The sequence below is a fragment of the Accipiter gentilis genome, chromosome 26 (genome assembly GCF_929443795.1).
Source record: "Accipiter gentilis chromosome 26, bAccGen1.1, whole genome shotgun sequence".
Classification (NCBI taxonomy): Eukaryota; Metazoa; Chordata; class Aves; order Accipitriformes; family Accipitridae; genus Astur; species Astur gentilis.
Window position 1 is genome coordinate 23332022 of NC_064905.1, and position 19873 is coordinate 23351894.

The window sequence follows — 19873 nt, forward strand, 5'->3', positions numbered from 1 at the left end:
TGTGTGCATCCAAGGACTTTCCTTTTTGTGTTCAGCGAGTTGCTCTCAGGAGCTGGAGCACACCTCTGTTACCTAGGTAGCCCCAGCTGTCCCCAGTGGGGCTGACGGCAGTGGCCCTGTGTTGTGGTTTAACCCCAGCCAGCAACTAAGCACCACGCAGCTGCTCACTCACTCCACCCGCCCCCCCCCCCCCCCCCCCCCCCCCCCCCGTGGGATGGGGGAGAAAATCAGGAAAAGCAGCAAAACCCTTGGGTTGAGATAAGAACGGTTTAATAGAACAGAAAAGAAGAAACTAATAATGTAACACTAATAAAATTACAACAGCAATAATAAAAGAATTGGAATGTACAAATGATGTGCAGTGCAATCCACCGATTGACACCCAGCTAGACCCCAAGTGACGATTCCCTGCCCCCACCCCCAGTTCCTATACTAGATGGGACGTTGCATGGTATGGAATACCCCTTTGGCCAGTTTGTGTCAGCTGCCCTGGCTGTGTCCTGTGCCAACTTCTTGTGCCCCTCCAGCTTTCTCACTGGCTGGGCATGAGAAGCTGAAAAATCCTTGACTTTAGTCTAAACACTACTTAGCAACAACTGAAAACATCAATGTTATCAACATTCTTCGCATACTGAACTCAAAACATAGCACCGTACCAGCTACTAGGAAGACAGTTAACTCTATCCCAGCTGAAACCAGGACAGCCTGTAATCCCCATGGGCTACAGCTGTGGGTGTTGGGGCAGGTGGGAGGGGTTGTGGCTGAGGCTGGAAGGCTAAGCTGCTCACAGAGTGGCTGCTGGCTGGGCCTGTGCTGCAGGAAGTCTGGGACAATGGAGCCTCCTCCTCTTCTGAGCATCACTAGCCAGGATTGAGACTCTGCCTGGAACCACGGAGAAGGTGAGCAGGGGCTGGTGGAGGTGTGGGCTCAGGGCTGCAGGCCCTGCACATGCAGGGGCATCCCACCGGGATGGTGCTTGAGGAGAGGGGAGCAGCGCCTGCTTGGAGGGTGGCTTGGGGCCCTGGGGGGGGGAAGATGGTGCGCAGGGGCAGCGCGGAGGCTGCTCCCAGGCGTCCGGGGCTTCCCGGGTGTCGGGAGCGGCCGGAGTGGGTCTGGGTGTGGGTGGAGGTTGCCGAGGGGCCGTAGCAGTGCTGCGGAGCAACCCGGGTCAAGTCGTGGACATACCGCGGGGAGGGGGGATCCCTAGGAAAAGGCAGCCCTAAGCAGTTTCCGGAGCGTGTGCGGTGGGGACTGCCTTAGGCTGGGACTGTGCCAGAGCGGAGGGCGGTGCCGGACGCGTAGCGGGTGAGCGTGTCCGCCGGCTGCGGCAGTGTCGGAGCCGGACGGGGGCCAATTGCGGGGGATCCCTGGGCCAGCGCTGGGGTTCCCGGGGCTGAGGTCAGGGCTCGGCGGAGACTTGCAGGTCTCGTTTGGGCGCGGGTGGAGGACGGCGTCCCCATAGGGTTAGTGCTCAAAGAAGGCTGCGGCCCACAGCTTGCTGGGAGGTGAAGCCGTCTGGCTCTCGGCTTCCGGGCGGAGGTATCCACGGGGCGTTCTGGGAGCTATAGTTTGCTGGTACGGAGGTCCCGGACGACCGTCTTCCTCCGCGGGGTGTGCCGGGACCTGTAGTCTTCCGGCACCGAGTTTCCGTAAGGCCCTCTTGTTTCGCTGGGCTTGCCGGGGGTTGAGGTTTTCCGTCACTGGGCTGCCGGGTGGCCATGTTGGTTTGCCATGCATGCTGGAAACCGTAGTCTTCGGGCACTCCGCTTCCGAGCGGACGTGTTGTTTTGCCGGATGTCTTATCTCACTTCTAAGGGGAGCTGGAGCCCGTGCTGTTTTAAAACCGCACCTTATTGCAAAAAGGGACAAAATAAGACCAAATGTAGAACATAATGCTCAGGAGGGTCAGGATGGCCAACCCCACCTTCGGTGCATCCTGACCTGGGTAGAGGTTGATGTGCGGCACTGTCAGTCATGGTTGAGAGATGGGGTGGGACAAACCGACGCCTGCAGGGCAATCCCGAGCTGAAGCAGACAGATCCGGCAAGTAAAACAGGTTGCCCAGAACCTCCAAGGTTTTCGCTAATCTCCTAAACCCCCTGGTGAGGCAGCAGACCCCCCAAAAAGGTGTAATGAACTGTGGCGGAAAGCCTTAGTGCTAGGCATGCCTCTGGTAGCTGTACAAGGCCAACTGGCTGGGGCTAAGTCTGATGCAGGCTTTTCAAAAACAACGGGTCATGGGGAATCTGGAACAAACCAAACAACCATCTGCCCCCAAAGACCCTGCAAATAACTCCTTTAGACTCCTTGGGGAGGAACTGCAATTCTTGAAGCCAGAAAACGAGTGAGTCCCACATGGCAACTTGAGCTGCCTGTCCAGAGGGTTGAAGCTTATCGATGGGATAACACAGACGGCCTTCACATTTATGTCCGTCATTTATGTCAGCCCCCAAAGACAGTAAAATGTTTAATTGACACAGGAGCTCAAATTTCAATAATCTTAAGTTTGGATGCCCAAAGAACTTAAGGTAAGCCCAGTCAAAGAAGGATTAAAACAACTGGATTTACCTGCAAAAGTAAAATGTGCCCTGTAGTAGCTGAAGTAAATTTGTTATTGCTAGGGGAGGAAAGGATATCAAGACACCAATTAGCAGTAGTTTCAGGGAAAGAAAGGGTTAGGCTTTGATATATTACAAGGACAAGTCTGGAAATTGCTGGACAGTAGTGTTTGGTCTTTTGTCCGCCTGAAGCGTCCTTGGTTAGCTGAGCCAAAATTAGCAGCTACCCATAGGCGTCAGTTAACTGGCATAGTTCGCTTACTGTGAGCTGCACCCACCCTGCCTGACTTAAAAATAACTAAGGTTCCTCAGTATCCTATCTCAGCTGCTGCCTGGATGGGTATTGCAGAGGTCATAGCTGACCTACGAAAAAGCCACATTATCTCCTGAATGTACTCCCCATATAATTCCCTGGTGTGGCCAGTTAAAACAACGAGATGGGAGGTGGAGCCTAATGATAGAAGACTATAGAAGTGAAATGCAAACACCACCCCTCTTAGAGCCGCCATCCAGAACATTGCGACATTAACCACCACCCTCCAGGCTGCCGCTCACCCCTCGATGGCGGTACTAGATATAAAAGATATGTTCTTTATGGTGCCACTGTAGGAGGAAGATAAAAGAAAATTTGCTTTTACCTGGGATGGGATACAATTTACTTTTAATAGGCTTCCTCAGAGCTATAACCATTCACCCCCTATAGCTCAGTGAAGATAAACATCACATTAGCGCTAGGTGGATATATCCTAGCTACTAACTGGAAGAGGTAACCAGTCTGGAAACCTCCCCACTGGACCTGTATTATCTTTTCTTTCAGGAACAACACCTAGGACAACACCAGAATGCCTCCCTTGGAGATCAGATTGATCATCGGAGGAATGTTCGTTCTTCTTGAGGGGAGTATTCATCGCCAGCATGAACCAGATCTAGTTTACACCTAGACAAGCCTGATGCATGGGGTGGAGGCCCTCACTGCTTTTATTTGTGCTAATCAGTATGGTAACTGTAGTACTTTCTGCATCATGCATGTTTAAAACCAATGGAAGTACAGGAATAGCAGGAAACTAGACACAAAATTTAACAGTAACAATCGCTAGCAAACAATACAGTAGGGAGCAAAAAATTGAAAGGGGGTAAAGGAAGATGGCACTTTATTATTCCACAAGGTAGAGACTTCTCTATTAGATGTGATGTGTTAAATTACACAAACAGAAACACCCTTCTGACTGTTAAAATGATGAATCAGCCAGAAACAAAAATTAGAACTATGCTGTTGGCAGCACCCAATACGTGTAATGGACTTTACCCCTGACAAATTGCTGAGAGAGGTAGTGTGTCTGTGGTGGACCAGTAGTGGTAAACGGAGACTAGCCTTGACATTTATCCTAATACCTATCCCCATACTACCTTAGCTGCCACAATGCATTTCACTGCCTCTGAAACCCCCAGTAAAACTGTTATGTGGCTATCTCCACAAATTTTCATGACTGGACCTTATGCTATTAAATGTACAGTACAGCAACAAGTCATATTTAACCTGTCATGGTCCCTAAAAAGGGTAGGACTGTCCATGTCTCAGCTAATGCTATAAAGGCCCAAGATATTTGCTTAGATTCCGAACAAAGTATCCGTCATTTTGAAATCTACCCTGAAGAAGCAACTGACTCTGTGGTAGTTTATATAGGGAAGGGATGTGTCTGTGTAAGAACACTTTGTGAAAACTTAATTATTGATGGAAATTTTACCAATAATGTATCCAATCAATCAAATGTATGTGTTTGTAACTTTGTAAACACTACTGGATGTGACTTTAATTCTACAGGCCCAGTGACCTCATATGCATTGTTAAAAGAGAATTATGCGCTGACCTTCTGCCTTCCTCCATCAGAATGAACTTGATGCTGCTTCACAAGCTACTGAAAATGAAGCCTTACAAGCCTTATCACAAAAAGGACAACAACAAAGCAAAACCACCCACTCTGACTGAGTTACCAGTACTTCAGTTCAGGCATCACTGGCAAATAAGCCTGACTGCCCCGCTGTGCAAACCTTGAGAAATTGTGCTAAGCCACATCTTCTCAGGAACTTAAGGGATTTCTTACTGGTAGCAAACAGTACCATCCTGAGTTAGGACTTGATGAAACTAAAACTGCTATGGCTGCAGACCTGCATGTATGCCAAAAGGAAATTTGACTACAATTTAATTACTTTACACTATAAATATCTGCAGGCCCCCAGGGCCCGTTGAGCTCTCCTGTACGGCAGGAGGCTGCACAGTGGTGATCGCCCTTTGAGTAGGGATGCCTTTCAAGGTTACTCCTCGAGGTCATGAGATCCCTTACCTGGCATCTGTTATCTACAGTGAGGTAAGTGACATTTTATATTAGATCTAAAGCACACTGTATACAAGCTATAGCTTAATTGTTAGGAGTGTAGTAAGTAGTAGAGTGTTTGACCACTGCTTAATTATTGATTAATCACCATTTGATTAGCATTTAATCATTGCTTAATCACACTTTAATAAAACCTTTTTGTTACCCCCACAACAATGACTTCTCTTAATAATTCACCCGTGACAACCCCCTGTGGGACCCCTCTGTTGGCCCTCTCACCTCTGCTAGGTCATCTGTAGTCTGCTCAGAATACCTCCCCTGTGCCGCCGGGGGGAGAAGGTGGAGAGAACCGGGAGTGGATTTGAGGCGGGAAGGAGGGAGGGCTGGGGCGAAGGTGTTCTCAGGTTTGGTTTTACTTCTCATTATCCTTGTTTTGGTTTGATTTGCAGTAAATTAAATTGATTTTGTTTCTTCCCCAAGTTGAGCCTGTCTTTAGCCCGTGACCATAAGTGGGGAGTGATCCCTCCCTGTCCTTGTCTTGACCCATGAGCCTTTCTTTATATTTTCTCCTCATCCCACCGTGGCTGGCGGGGAGGAGCGAGCAAGTGAGCGGCTTTGTGGTGCTTTGTTACTGGCTGGGCTGAAGCTGTGACATTTATGAAGATACTGAACAGCGTGGGACCCAGTATCAATTCCTGGGGGACCCTGCTTGCAACAGGCTGCTAACCTGAGTAAAAGCCATAGAATTTTGGTAACCTGCGAGGGCTAGTTAGAAATGAAGGGCAATAGCATAGCATTCTCTTTCTAACAAGTTAGAAAGAAAATGAAAGCATCATACTTCTCCTGCTGATACCATTTCAGACTTTCATCAGCTGCTCTGCATCTAACTTACAGTGACCTCAAGTAATTTCTACAGCTTAAAACAAAGGTTTCTGCTTGTTAGAGTTAAAAGTAGCTTAATTACCTACCTGCTCAGATTGCCTCTGTTGTAATAACAGAGCAGAGGGCTAACTTATTGTGGCATTTCAATATTTAAAGGGGGCTTATAAGAAAGATGGGGACAGACTTTTTAATAGGGCCTATAGTGATAGGACAAGGGGTAATGGTTTTAAAGTAAAAGAAGGTAGGTTCAGACTGGATGTAAGGAAGAAATTTTTTTGCTATGAGGGGGGTGAAACACTGGAACAGGTTGCCCAAAGAGGTGGTAGATGTCCTCTCCCTGGAAACATTCCAGGTCGGGTTGGATGGGGCTCTGAGCAACCTGATCTAGTTGAAGATGTCCCTGCTCAGTGCAGGGGGGTTGGACTAGATGACCTATAAAGGTCCCTTCCAAACCAAACCATTATATGATCTTCTGTAGTAACAATCCCTTTCTCTTTTCTGTGCTCTGCAAACCTAAGCCAAAGTTACAGACTTGCTTCTCCCCAGCTGGCTCTTTTTATGCCTTCTGCTGGCTTACCCGTCCCCTTTCTCAGGGGATTGTGGGTAGAGTGGGGGGCAGGCCTTAGGGCATGTATCAACTGCAGCACTCTACCTATGGAGCTCACTCTGTTTGTGGTCTCCTTTGGGATTAGTAGCCTGGATTTGCTTTGGTGAAGAGCAGTTCTCAAATTAGCCAGATGTCTGGGAAGATGTGCTTCTAAGCTCAGAGAAGCAACGTTCACCATTTGAGATAAAAGCCACAGGATGAGTTGAAGCTGAGCAACATGCATTGCAGAAAGCTTGACTATAGCATGCAGTCCTAACTCAGGTTAGTAACTCTAAATGGGGTATTCTTGTGTGGGAGATGGCTTTTAAGTCTGTAGCTCCAGTTTTGTTAAACGTAGTTCAGGTTACATGGGACTATAAAGTATGATGTGGAAGGAACCTTGCTTCCTCACCTTCTCTGTCAGAAATGATGAAAGCTGGAGACATCACCTTCTGTTGTGTCATGGTTTAACCCCAGCCAGCAACTAAGCACCACAACCACTCACTTGCTCCCCCTGGTAGGATGGGGAAGAGAATCAGAAAAGTAAAAGTGAGAAAGCTCTTGGGTTGAGATAAAGACAGTTTAATAGGTAAAGCAAAAGCTGCACGCACAAGCAAAGCAAAACAAGGAATTCAGTCACCACTTCCCATCGGCAGGCAGGTGTTCAGCCATCTCCAGGAAAGCAGGGCTCCATCACATGTAATGGTGACTTGGGAAGACAAATGCCATCACTCCTAACCTTCCCCCCCTTCCTCCTTCTTCCCCCACCTTTACATGCTGAGCATCATGTTGTATGGTCTGGAATAGCCCTTTGGTCAGCTGGGGTCAGCTGTCCCAGCTCTGTCCCCTCCCAGCTTCTTGTGCACCCCCAGCCTGCTCACTGGTGGGGTGGTATGAGGAGCAGAAAAGGCCTTGACTCTCTGTAAGCACTGCTCAGCAGTAACGAAAACATCTCTGTATTATCAACACTGTTTTCAGCACAAATCCAAAACACAGCCCCATACTAGCTACTATGAAGAAAATTAACTCTGCCCCAGCCAAACCCAGTGCATGTTGTAGGACTGATAGTAAGGGGACATAGTAGGGGTCAGGATGAGCGTGATCCCTACTTCTGCACCCGAAGTTCCTTCTCATCCCAAGCAAATGGCTGGTGCATGAGGAGTTGCCTTTTTCAGGGTGCAGAATGGCTCAGCATGTTTCTGGGTTGCTTGCAGGGTACTTTGTTGTCCCTAGAGCCTTGGGGAGCTATAGAGGGCTGCTTTTAGATTACAACTGTGTAGAATTAATCTACTATGTCATCATGTAGCAGAACCTGGGGGGGGTGTGATGAGAGAAGATGGTGTGTGTCTGTGAGAGACAGGGTACAGGGGTATGGCGCAGAAGAGCAGCTCCTAAAGAGCAGGTTGTGGGAGGAGAGGGAGCAGCTAAACAACAGGAACTGTTGGGAAGGAGTGTGAATCCATCTCTGACAGCCCATGAAAAGTCAAGGGGTTTCCTACTTCTTGGTACTGTGGGATAGCTGGGAAATGGAGATGGGTTCATCAGTTATATTTAGGTTTGTTTTGCCCTCCAGTCTGGGTCACAATGAGACGCCTTTGGTTCTTGTCATACTGCAGCTGAAGAGAGGGACAATGAAGTCTTAAGAAATACAGCATAACACACCTAGCTGTCAATGTCACAGTTCCCCCATCCCCAGCTGAACACAGGCTGCATCTCGCCTCTTAGAAAACATTTAGATGGGAGGCTGCAAGTTTCGTTGATCAGGCTGAAGCGGGTGATGGGTGATTTAACTGATTCACAGTTAAATGGGAATGGAGGGGAGAGGGTGGTCTGAGGTTAATTTAGTAGGGAAGTATGGTGGTTTCGTTCCAAGTATCAGAAATATTGTGGGAATGATAGCTTGGAGAGGCCTCACAGGCCAGAGAGGTAGGAAGATAGGCTTCACAAATCAAGCTACAGAGTGAATCATATCCCTTGTGCATTCAGTCCATGCCAGTGTATTGGGTTTGTGTGGCAAGGTTTTGGTAGCAGGGGTCTACAGGAGTGACTTCTGTGAGAAGATGCCAGAAGCTTCCCCTATGTCCAGCCTGATAGAGCCAGTGCCAGATGGCTCCAAGATGGACCCACCGCTGGACAAGGCTGAGCCCATCAGCGACGGTGGTAGCGCCTCTGAGATAACATATTTAAGAAGGAAAAAAAGTTGCTGGGGCACAGAATCTGTAGCTGGAGAGAGAGGAGTGAGACCATGTAAGAGAAACAGCCCTGCAGACACCAAGGTCCGTGAAGAAGAAGGAGGAGGAGGAGGTGCTCCAGGCGTTGGAGCAGAGATTCCCTTGCACCCGTGGGGAAGACCATGGCGAGGCAGGCTGTCCCCCTGCAGCCCATGGAGGTCCATGGTGGAGCAGATATCCACCTGCAGCCCGGGGAGGACCCCACACCAGAGCAGGTGGATGCCTGAAGAAGGCTGTGACCTTGTGGGAAGCCTGTGCTGGAGCAGGCTCCTGGCAGGACCTGTGGACCCCTGGAGAGAGGAACCCATGCCGGAGTGGGTTTGCTGGCAGGACTTGTGACCCCGTGGGGGGGACCCACACTGGAGCAGTCTGTGCCTGAAGGACTGCAGCCCCTGAAAGGGACCCACACTGGAGTAGTTTGTGGAGGACTGTCTCCTGTGGGAGGGACCCCATGCTGGAGCAGGGGAAGAGGGTGAGGAGAAAGGAGCAGCAGAGACAATGTGTGATGAAATGACCACAACCCCCATTCTCTGCCTCCCTGTGCTGCTCAGAGGGGAGGAGGTAGAGAAAATCAGTAGTGGAATTGAGCCCAGGAAGAAGGGAAGGGTGAGGGGAAGGTGTTTTGAGATTTGGTTTTATTTCTTATTACCCTGCTCTGACTTTTGATTGGCAAGAAATTAATTTCCCTGAGTCAAGCCTGCTTTTGCCCATGATGGTAATTGCTGAGGAATCTCTCTGTGCTTACCTTGAACTACGAGCCTTTCGTTATGTTTTTCTCTCCCCTGTCCAGCTGAGGAGGGAAAGTGATAGAGTGGCTTGGTGGGCACCTGGCATCCAGCCAGGGTCAAACCACCATACCTCTCTTAATCCCTGTCACTTTTGAAATGTTCTTGCTATGTCTACTCTTATCCAGTACACTGTCTTTATTTTTTATTGACTTCTTGTCTTCCTTTAGTGCTGTTGCCTTTATATTTTCTGTCTATGTTTTCATATGTATGGTTTGCTGTCACTATTTTTTAATTCTTTCCTCTCTTAATCCCTTGGCTTTTCAAATTTTGTTTCTATGTCTTCTTTTATCTAGTTTGCTGTCCCTATTTTTCTTTCCTGTCTATCCTGTACCTTGTCACGTTTTAAATTTTCCTTCTATGTCTACTTTTATCAAGCTCCCTATCCCTCATTTTTAATTATTTCCTGTCATGTACCATGTAGCTTTAAAAATTTACTTCCTATGCCACTGTTTTAGTTCACTGTCTCTATTTTTAATTTTTTTTCCTTTACTTCCCTAATCCCCGTTGCTTCTAAAATGTTCTTTCTATGCCTACTTTTATTCCCTCTGCTGTCTTTTAAAAATTATTTCTTGTCCTTCCTTAGCAATGTTGCTTTTTAAAACTTTCTTTCTATGGTATAGTTCACTGTTACTATTTTTTAATATTTTCCTTATTTCATTAATCCCCACTGCTTTTAAAAGTTTCTGTCTACTTTTATCCCATTTGCTGTTGTTATTTTGCTCTTTTCTCTTTATTATTGTCATTCCTTAGTGCTGTTGCTCTTAAATTTTTTTCTGCATCTCTGAGTTCACTGTCCCTATTTTTTATTTTTCCCCTTATTTCCTTAATGCCAATCACTTTTAAAATGTTGTTTCCATGCCTACTTATTTCCCTTCGATGTCTTTTTAAAATTATTTCTTGTCTTTCCTGAGTGCCATTGCTTTTTACATTTTCTGTCTATGCCTGCGTTTTAGTTTGCTGTTGGTATTTTTTAGTTCTTTCCTCTTAATCCCGTGGCTTTTAAAACTTTGCTTTTATGTCTACTTTTATCTAGTTTGCTCTCCCTATTTTTTAATCTTTTATTTTCTGTCTGGTACCCTTTCTCTTTTTAAGTTTCCTAAGTCTGTGTCTGTTTAGTTTGCTGTGCCTATTTTTAATTTTTTTTTCTTCATGTATTTCCCTAATCCCCATCACTTGTTAAATGTTCTTTCTATGCCTACTTTTATCTTGTTTGCTGTTTTTTTTTTAAATTATATCTTGTCTTTCCTTAGTGCTGACGCTTTTAAAATTTTCTTTCTACGTCTCAGTTTTAGTTTGCTGTTGCTATCCCCCCCCCGCCCTTATTTCCCTAATGCCTATTGCATTTGAGTTGTTCTTTCTATGCTACTTTTAGTGCTTTCACTGGCTTTTAAAAATGATTTCTTGTTTTTCCTTAGTGCCATTGCTTTTAAATTTTCTTTCTACGTCTTCTTTTTATTTTACTGTTGCTATTTTTTAGTTCTTTCCTCTCTTAATCCCTTGGCTTTTAAAATTTTCTACTTTTATCTCGTTTGCTTTTATTATTTTTAATTTTTTTCATTGTTTTTCCTTAGTGCCATTGCTTTTTAATTTTTTCTATGTTTAGCTGTTTTAGCTTGCTGTTGCTATTTTCTTTTCCTTATTTCCTTAATCTCCATCGCTTTTAAAATTCTGTATACTTTTATCCCATTCACTGTTATTATTTTGCTTTCCTTTAATTATTTCTTGTTTTTCCTTGGTTCTGTCACTTTTAAAATTTTCTTTCCACATCTCTGTTTTGGCTTGCTGTCCCTGTTTTAGAATCTTTCCCTTTATTTCCCTAATGCCTATGGCTTTTAAAATGTTCTCTTTATGCCTAGTTTTATTCCCTCTGCTGTTTTTTCTAAATTATATCTTGTCTTTCCTTAGTGCCATCACTTATTAAATTTTCTTTCTAGGTCTCCATTTTAGTTTGCCATTGCTATTTCTTAATTTTTTGTCCTTATTTCATCAATTGCTGTTGCTATTAAACTTTTCTACTTTTAGCCCATTCACTGTATCCTTTTTAAAATTTTTTTCTTGTCTTTGTGCCATTGCTTTTTAATTATTTTCTGTTTCTGTTTTAATTTGCTGTCAATATTCTTTAATTTTTCCTTTATTTCTTTAGTCTGCATTGCTTTTATCTTTTTATGTCTACTTTTATCAATATGTCTAACCCTATTTTTTATTAATTCCTGTCTGTCCTGTGCCATGTTGCTTTGAAATTTTTTTCCTATATCTAGTTTTCTCCAGTTCACTGTCTTTATTTCTTATTTCATTCTGGTCTGTGCTGTACCCTGTCACTTCTTAAACTTTGTTTCTATGTCTTTGTTTTAGTTTGCTGTTCCTGTTTTTTAATTTTTTTTTCCTGTATTTCCTTAATCTTGTTGCTTTTTATTTTTTTTCCTACATCTGCTTTTAACTAGTTCCTGTCCCTATTTCTTAATTTTTTTCTTGTATGTTGGGTACTCCAAATTTTGAAATTTTATTTATGTCTCAGTTTTTGTTGTCCCTGTTTTTTAATTTTTTCCTCATTAATGCCTTAATTTTTAAATTTTTGTCTGTTTACTTTTATCTAGTTTTCTGCCCCTATTTAATTCTTCTCCTGTGCCTTGTACCCTTTTGCTTTTTAAATTTCTTTCTATGTCTACTTTTATCAAGCTCTCTATCCTGTTTTTTAATTCTTTCTTGTTTGTCACATACCCTGTTGCTTTTTACATTTTCTTTGTGTCTGAATTTTTTTCCTTTTCTCTCAGCTCATCCCAAGGCTTTAGAGGGTCTCCTCAGCATGCTTTTATCTCTGGAGGGTCTTTTGCACCCCTCTCAGTTTGTCAGAACATCTCCTCTTCCTCGGAGCAGTCTTTTTGTCCTCTCCTCTGTCTCGCTTGCCTCCAGTGGGTCAGTGTCTCCCTCATGACATCTGTACTCTGTTCAAATCCTCTCCCGAGTACCTTTGTGCCCTCGAGCCTTCTTCTGTCTCTCTGGCCACCTCAGCACCCTTCTATGTCTGTCACCGTGCTTTCTGCGAGCGTCCTTGTGTTCCATGGCCATCCTTTAGTTCTGCACCAGGCACTGTACCTTTCTTATTCAAAGACAACCCTTCCTCAGGCTTTGATCGTGCCCCAGAGCACTCTTACCTTCCCCTCTGCCATGTAAGATGCCTCTGTTCGGTCTCCTGAGGACATTGTACTCTGTTCAGATCCGTTCCAGAGTACCTCGTTGTGTCAGCAACCCTGTTTGTCTCTATATCCACGTCCCCCATGCCCGGAGCCCTCTCATTCCTGTCACAACACTGCCGAAGAAGACTGGCATGGTGCCCGGTGGCACCCTTTGAGCTCTGCAGCCCTCTTTGTGTCTCCCTTATTCAGATAACCCTTCCTTGGGCTTTCTCCACCTCAGAGCACTCTTACCTTATTCACTGCTGTCTAGGATGTCTCCATTCAGTCGCTCATCCCCTGAGGACATCTGTACATTTCTGGGGCACCTTCCTGAGTTTTGCATTGTGTCCCAGAGCTGCCTTCTGTTTCTCTTTCACTCTCAGCACCCTTCTCCTGCCATCCTCATGCCCCACAGCCTTCTTTTGGCTCTGCAGCACACTTTGCACCCTTCTCCCTCCGAGAACCTTTCCTAATACCATCTTTCATCTCCAGAACGCTCATGTTGTCCTCTATGCTAGCTAGGATACCTCTATTCAGTCCCTGGTCTCCTGAGGACATCAAATCCCTTCTGGACTTCTTCATCATGCCCTCAAGCCTTCTTTTGTCTGTCCCTCTCAGAAGCCCTTTGCTACTGTCACAATGTCTCCCGAGGTCTTAGATTTTTCCCTGCAGCACACTTTTAGCTCTGTAAGCCCCCTTTCGGCTCATTTTGTTGCAATCACACCTTTCCTAAGATCTCCCTTCCCAAAAAATGAGCATTTTTTTTTCTTCTCTATGCCATCTAGGGTACCTCCCAAGACCTTCCTTGTGCTCCACAGCATTTTGGTAGCACTTTACCTCCCTTTCAATCTCTCTTATCCCTCCAAGGCATTCATGTCTCCCCTGCTCCCAGTTCCCATGCATCCTGAGACCTTCTTTATGTGCCACAGCCCTGGTTTAGCTCTGTAGCAGACTTTGATCCTCTCTCATTTCCTCAGAAACACATCCTTGGGTTGGTTTGTGCCTCAGAGTGCTCTTAAAGTCCTCTCTGCCATCTAGGGTGCCTCTGTTTGGTCCCTGGCCTCCTGAGGACATCTGTACTCTGTTCAAATCCCCTCCAGATTTTCTCCTTGTGTCCCTGAGCCTTCTTTGGTGTCTTTGGCCCAATCAGGATCCCTCTAACGGTGTCACAATGCCTATTGATGTCTTCAAGGTTGCCCTTAGCACACTTTTAGTTTTGTAGAGGACCTCGCATCCCTCTTGTTCCCTCAGAGGACTTTCCTGAGTCCATATCTGTGACCCAGCCCAGTCATTCTGTCCTCTCTTCCCTCTAGCCATAACTCTGTTCATTCCCTGGCCCTCTGATGACATGTTTACTTGGTTCAGATCCCCTCTGGATTTAATTGTTGTGTCCCCAATCCTTTTTCTATCTCTCTGACTCCCTCAGGACATTTCTTCTCCCAGTCACGATGCTTCCCGAGACCTTTTTTGTGCTCAGCGTCCGTCTTGTAGCACTTTAGGTGGGGCTGTCTTTAAGCCACAGAACTCGTTTGTTCCTCTGCACTACCTAGGATTCCCATGTTCAGACCCCAGCCACCCAAGACCATCTGTATACTCTGCTCAGACCATCACCCGAGTTCCTCCTTGTTGTCTCCAAGCCTTCTGTTGTCCATCAGCCCTGCTCAACACCCCTCTCCTCATGGTCATGATGCCTCCTGAGACCTTCCTCGATCTGCACAGCATCTTGTGGCACTTTATCTCCCTTTCTATCTCTCTTGTTCCATCAGACCCTCCATTTTAATTTGTTGCACAGCTTTATCTTTCTCTCTGCCATTGAGGGTGTCTCTGTTCGGTTCCTCTCTCACTCAATCACCTGTAGTTTGCCTAGATGCCCTCCTGAGACTCCAAGGCCCTCACTGTGTTTCCAAGAGTTCTTTTCTTACCCTGGCACCTCTTAATTCCTCTACTCTCTATAACAATGTCTTCTGAGTCCTTTCTTGTACTCCACAGCACTCTTGTAGCACTTTAGCTCCCTGTAAATTTTTTTTTCTTGTGTTCCTCAGAGTGCTCTTTCTTATCTTACTCTTTGCCGTTTAGAATGCTTTCATCCAGCTCCCAGCCCTCTGTACAACAACATCTGTACTTTGTTGAAATCCTCTTCAGAGCTCCTCACTGTTACCTCTGAGGCTGCTTTGGTCTCTCAGGCCCCCACAGGACTCCTCTGCTCTCTTTGCCGAGCTCTCGCAAGACATCCCCTATGCCCTAGAGTCCTGTTTTAGCTCAGGAGGGCACTTTGCGCCTCTCTCTTCCCCTCAGAAACTGAGTCCACATATATTGGTCTTTCTGTCCTCTCATCTGTTTGGTGCACCTCCATTTGGTCACTGGTCCCCTGAGAGCATCTGTACTTTGTTCAATTCCCTTTGTGAGCTCCTTGCACCCCCACAACTTCTTTGGTCTCTCTGGCCCCTTCAGGACCTCTCTAATCCCTGTGACAATGCCTCTTGTTCTGTCAGAACCTTTTCCGAAGCCATCTTTGTGCTCCAGAGCAGTCTTTTTATTTTTTATCTTACGTTATGTTTCTATTTGTTATCTGGTACCCCAGAGATGTCTATTGTCAGCTTAGGTCTCCTCTTGGGTTTTCAGAGGAGGTGATAGCCTTCATCTGTTTTTATCGACACATCTCCTGTGGTGGTTTATGTTGTGTTTTGCAATTTATTTTTGCTCTAGCTGCTTAGGTGTTAATCAGGCTGCTTCATACAGTTTCTGATACACTTCTTGTTTTTCCATGTTTTTTTGGTCTTCTCTGTCCTTCGGGACTCATCTAGTTCTGTTAAGAGAGTCAGTTGGAGACATAGTCAGGGTGACTCTGACTCATTGGCGATTCACAGTAAATAATTTATTTTGCGACCAGAGATATTTTGGAGATGGAATTCTTAAGGGATCTAATTTTGCATTGTGATTCAGTCCTATCTAGAAGGTAGTTCTGGTAGGAGTTAGGTGGTATGCACGGGCTTGCTAGAAATGAAGCATAACCCCAGAGCATTTTGGTTTTTGTATAGGAAAGTAATGCACATGATTTTTGATAATAGTATTGTTACTGCATTTCATGAACTACTTTCTTACTTAGCTTAGTAGGATATATATCTTTTTTTGATCGGCACCCCAGAACAATTGAGTTTAATTCCCTACCCGGTCACATTGCTGATGCAATAGATATAGCTGTGGTACAAGAGCAGGTATTGTTATTTCCAGTAAGGGTCGCTTTCTCTGTTCAGGGCTTTGCTTGCTGTAAATTGGAGGCAGGTGAGAAAACTCACGGCTGCTCCTGTGTCTGCTGTTATCCCTTGTGGTGGTTTGCTGCTCCCCTTTTCCAGGTGATTGTGGGAAGGGTAGTGGGCAGGGGCCCAGTGGGTATATGAGCCACAGCCTCTCCTCAGGGAGCTCATGGTGCTGCTGGGCTTCTGACATGTCAGTGCTCCTCTATTCCTTCATGCCTTTGCAGCTTCTGAGTTGGCTCAGCTGTTTGGGCAGAAGTGTTTTGACATTTAGGAAAGCAGAGGTGTCTGCCTGAGATAAGAGCTTCAGGACCAGTCAAGGTTCAGCAGCATGCACAGTAGAAAGTATGCTTGTATGCAGTTTTTTGTGTGTGTTTTTTTTTTTTTTTTTTTTTTCCTTCCCCCCCCAGGTCAGTAATTTTTTTTTGAGTGTTCAGGGTTGGCAAGATGGTTTAATAGTGTGGTAGTGTGGTTTGGGTTTTTGTTTGTTTGTTTGTTTTGTTTTGTTTTATTCTAGGTGCATTCCATTTTCCTGGAATTCCTGACTTTTTTGAAGATGGAACTTTTTTTTTCCCCCACCAGTTTGGCGGTGTACTGTGTAAATTGCTGATATAATTTCTCTTAATAGGACTGATGGTGAGATTATTATATAGCAGAGGTTAAGCTGAGCATCTTGTATGCATCTGTATATGGAGTTTTAGCATTTCTCAAGAAAGCAGCAGGGACATAATGCATAGTGTCTTTCAGGGTATGGGATGGCTCATCACCTTTCCCAGTTGCCTGCAGAGTGCCATGTTGTCCCTAGAAACTTTGCAGCTTGTGGCAGGCCCCTCAGGTTATAAGTGTCAGGACTTCACTTCTTTTGTGGGCATGTAGCAGAGCCTGGAGTCTGTGGTGTTGTGGTTTAACCCTAGCCAGCAACTAAGCACCATGCAGCAGCTCACTCACTTCTTACCCCCCCTCCCCCCTAGTGGGATGGGGAGAGAATCAGGAAAAGAAGTAAAACTTGTGGGTTGAGATAAGAACGGTTTAATAGAACACAAAAGAAGAAACTAATAATGATAACACTAATAAAATGACAATAGTAACAATAAAAGGATTGGAATATACAAGTGATGCACAATGCAATTGCTCACTGACCAATGCCCAGTTAGTTCCCAAGCAGCAATCCCCGCCCCCAGGCCAGCTCCCCCCAGTTTATATACTGGGCGTGATGTCACACGGTAAGGAATACCCCTCTGGCCAGTTTGGGTCAGCTGTCCTGGCTGTGTCCCCTTCCAACTTCTTGTGCCCTTCCAGCCTTCTTGTTGGCTGGGCATCAGAAGCTGAAAAATCCTTCACTTTAGACTAAACATTACTTAGCAACAACTGAAAACATCAGTGTGTTATCAATGTTCTTCTCATACCTAACTCAAAAACATAGCACTATACCAGCTACTAGGAAGACAATTAACTCTATCCCAGCTGAAACTGGGACATGTGGGAAGACAGAAGATAGGAGGTGCCACAGGATTAGGGCATGGCTCAGAAGAGAGCTTCTGAGGAGCAGCTGATGCAGGGGGTTCAGGGGTGCAAATATAGGGAAGGAGCTGTCAGGAGGGAATGGGGTTCCTTCCCTAATAGTTCAGGAGAAGAGAAGGGCTTTCTATGGTTTAGGGACCAGGGGATTGTTGGGAAAGGTAGGAGGTTTCATCAGTCTTTCTCAGGTGGTTTTGCAGTTGGATTTGGGTGTCGATGAGGTGTGTTCTGTTTTAGTCTCTCTGCAGCTGACAGGACGTGTGACAAAGTTGCAAGAGATGCAGCATAAACCATCTGAGCCTCTTCATCTCAGTATGCAGGGCTGAATGTCAGATGAGTCTCATCTTGGAAAGCATTAGGTACATTAAGGTACATTAAAATATACCCTCCAGAACTCAGGTCTCCACTCATCCATGCCTTTCACATCAGGGAATGAATTAATTGGCAATTTTTCCGTCTATCCCTTCACTGTCCATCCAGATGTCAGAGTCATTGTTACTTACAGGCATTGACTAGGCACTTATTTCCTGCACAGGTTTGTGTTACTGACTTCCCTGGAATTTCTCGGAGAAGAGGATGTGTATTGTTTATGCTCGTAACAATCTCCAGCCAGGGGTCTGTCTTTTACTGCAGTCCTGTGCATGCAAGCTTTCTCTATTATTCCAGTTTTGCCTTTTTCCTTAAGTGTCTGATGAGATTTGCTTTAGTGTGAGTCATGGCAGTTATGTTCTCTTTTTCTTGTTTATCTATTGTGTTTTAAGCACCAGTTTTTGTAGTCGTAAGGTGTCCATTTTAAATCTTTGAGTCACCATGTCGTGCCGCCATGTTTTTTCCATTGGCCAACTGCCACTGTAATTCCCTAAGGGGCTTCGTAGGTAAGTGAGCTTGAGGTTCTCATACTGCTTTTGCAGCAGACCTCTCATTCTCGCAGCTTCATTCATCGAGCAGTGTCGGTTGCTGCATGGTACAGTATCCTGTCTTTTTCAGCTTTCTGGGTTTTTCATATTTTCTGGTTTTTGGTTAGAATTTTTTTTTTTTTGGAGGGTTTCTTTTGTTTATTCCTGCAGGTAAAGTCAGGTCGTCTTTTGACATCCAGGTCCCCATGGCTCTCTTTCCTCCTTTTTTGCCAAATATCCTCACCAGTGTTTTCCCCTGATGGGAGCGGCAGAGAGGGGAGCGGTGTGCTTGGAGTGCTGGGGCATCCAGGGAGGTACTGTCAGGCTTCCTTTCGTCTTTGCAGGGCTTACCCTGAGGAAGTCTGGTACATGGGTTGATTGTGTGAATATATATTATGTGGGTGCACTAATCCCTTTCAGAGTGTGTCAGAGGTTAAGGATTTTGCTCTGGTTGGTGTAATGTTGTTCTGTTTTGTGTATTTGTCAGAGGTGAGTTTTGTGTGGGAGGAAGCTAGCTGTCTGTTTCTGGGATAAGGTGGGGTACACACGATTTCAGGTCATATCTTATTTGCCAGATGTTTTGAACTAAGTGTATCTGACTTTTCTAGCAACTCATGAAGGGGTTCAGGGCACCCTGACGGTGGGTGCCTTCGCTGAAAGGCAAAGCAGGGCCGTAGCAGGTTTTCCATTTACAGGGATGGGCTCAGTCATCTCCTGCACAAGCTTCTTCTGTTACGTAGCGGTCAGGATGGTAGCTTTGTTTTAGATTTCTTGAAGAACAACAGGAGGATGGAGCAGGTTATCAGAGCATAATCATTTTCTCTTCCTTTGGCAGTACAGGCACCTAAGGGCAAGTCCACATTCAAGGAACAGCATGAGGATATCAGCGTTGACTGTCAGCAGAGGAAGAAAGCTTCTTTTGGAGGCCAAGTTGATGAAGCAGAGTCCTTAATTGTTCTATTTGATTTTTATCACAGGGGGGCATGGTCACAGCAGGTGTGTGGGAGGGCACGGCTCAGATGTGCAAAACATGGTCCCAGATGGGGGGAGCTGTCTATTACATTTGAGGCTGTGAAGGATATTGCGGACACCACTGGACAGGCATTAGAACCTGGTGCTTGGGTTGGAACAACCTGGTAGAACCATCCTGCCATGTCAAGTAATGCATACTTCTGTACTGAGATTTTAATAGCTCTGTCTGCATCACCTTTGGCTTTTCCTCATTGAGCTTATATTTTGGTAAGAAGCAGCTCTCATGAAGCATTTGTATCTGAGGCATCTCCATTAGATTTTGGTACCATCAAGTCATATTTAGCATCTGTCTGCAGTCAGGTCTCCTGTAACTACTACCCAGTTTTGGCTTAAGACTTTCAACATAGCACTATCTAATAGTAGCATTCTGTATGTGAGTGGATTCCAGCAGCCCAGTGTCAAGCCCTGTTTATGTCAGTGCTCTCATTCGAGCATGCTGTCTACTGAGGGGTTCTCCATGCTGCAGGTCACATAGTCATTTAAGAGTTATTTATCCGTAAAGGAAAAGTCTGTTGTTACAACAGCTATGGTCGTTCGCTACCTGTACCTCTTTTGACATTTGTGGGGCTGAGTTTTTGAGCTCTATCAGTCTCTATTTGAGTCATCTGGCAGTAACTGTAAT

General features: G+C 45.4%; 1 long non-coding RNA gene across 1 annotated transcript; it reads left to right on the plus strand.

The window, feature by feature from the left end:
• The first annotated feature begins 189 nt into the window (after positions 1-189).
• On the plus strand, positions 190-19144 carry LOC126050838 (uncharacterized). The gene is made up of 3 exons (XR_007509664.1): positions 190-899; positions 3376-4924; positions 19055-19144. It is a non-coding gene; the product is annotated as an uncharacterized LOC126050838 (long non-coding RNA).
• The last annotated feature ends 729 nt before the right edge of the window (positions 19145-19873 follow it).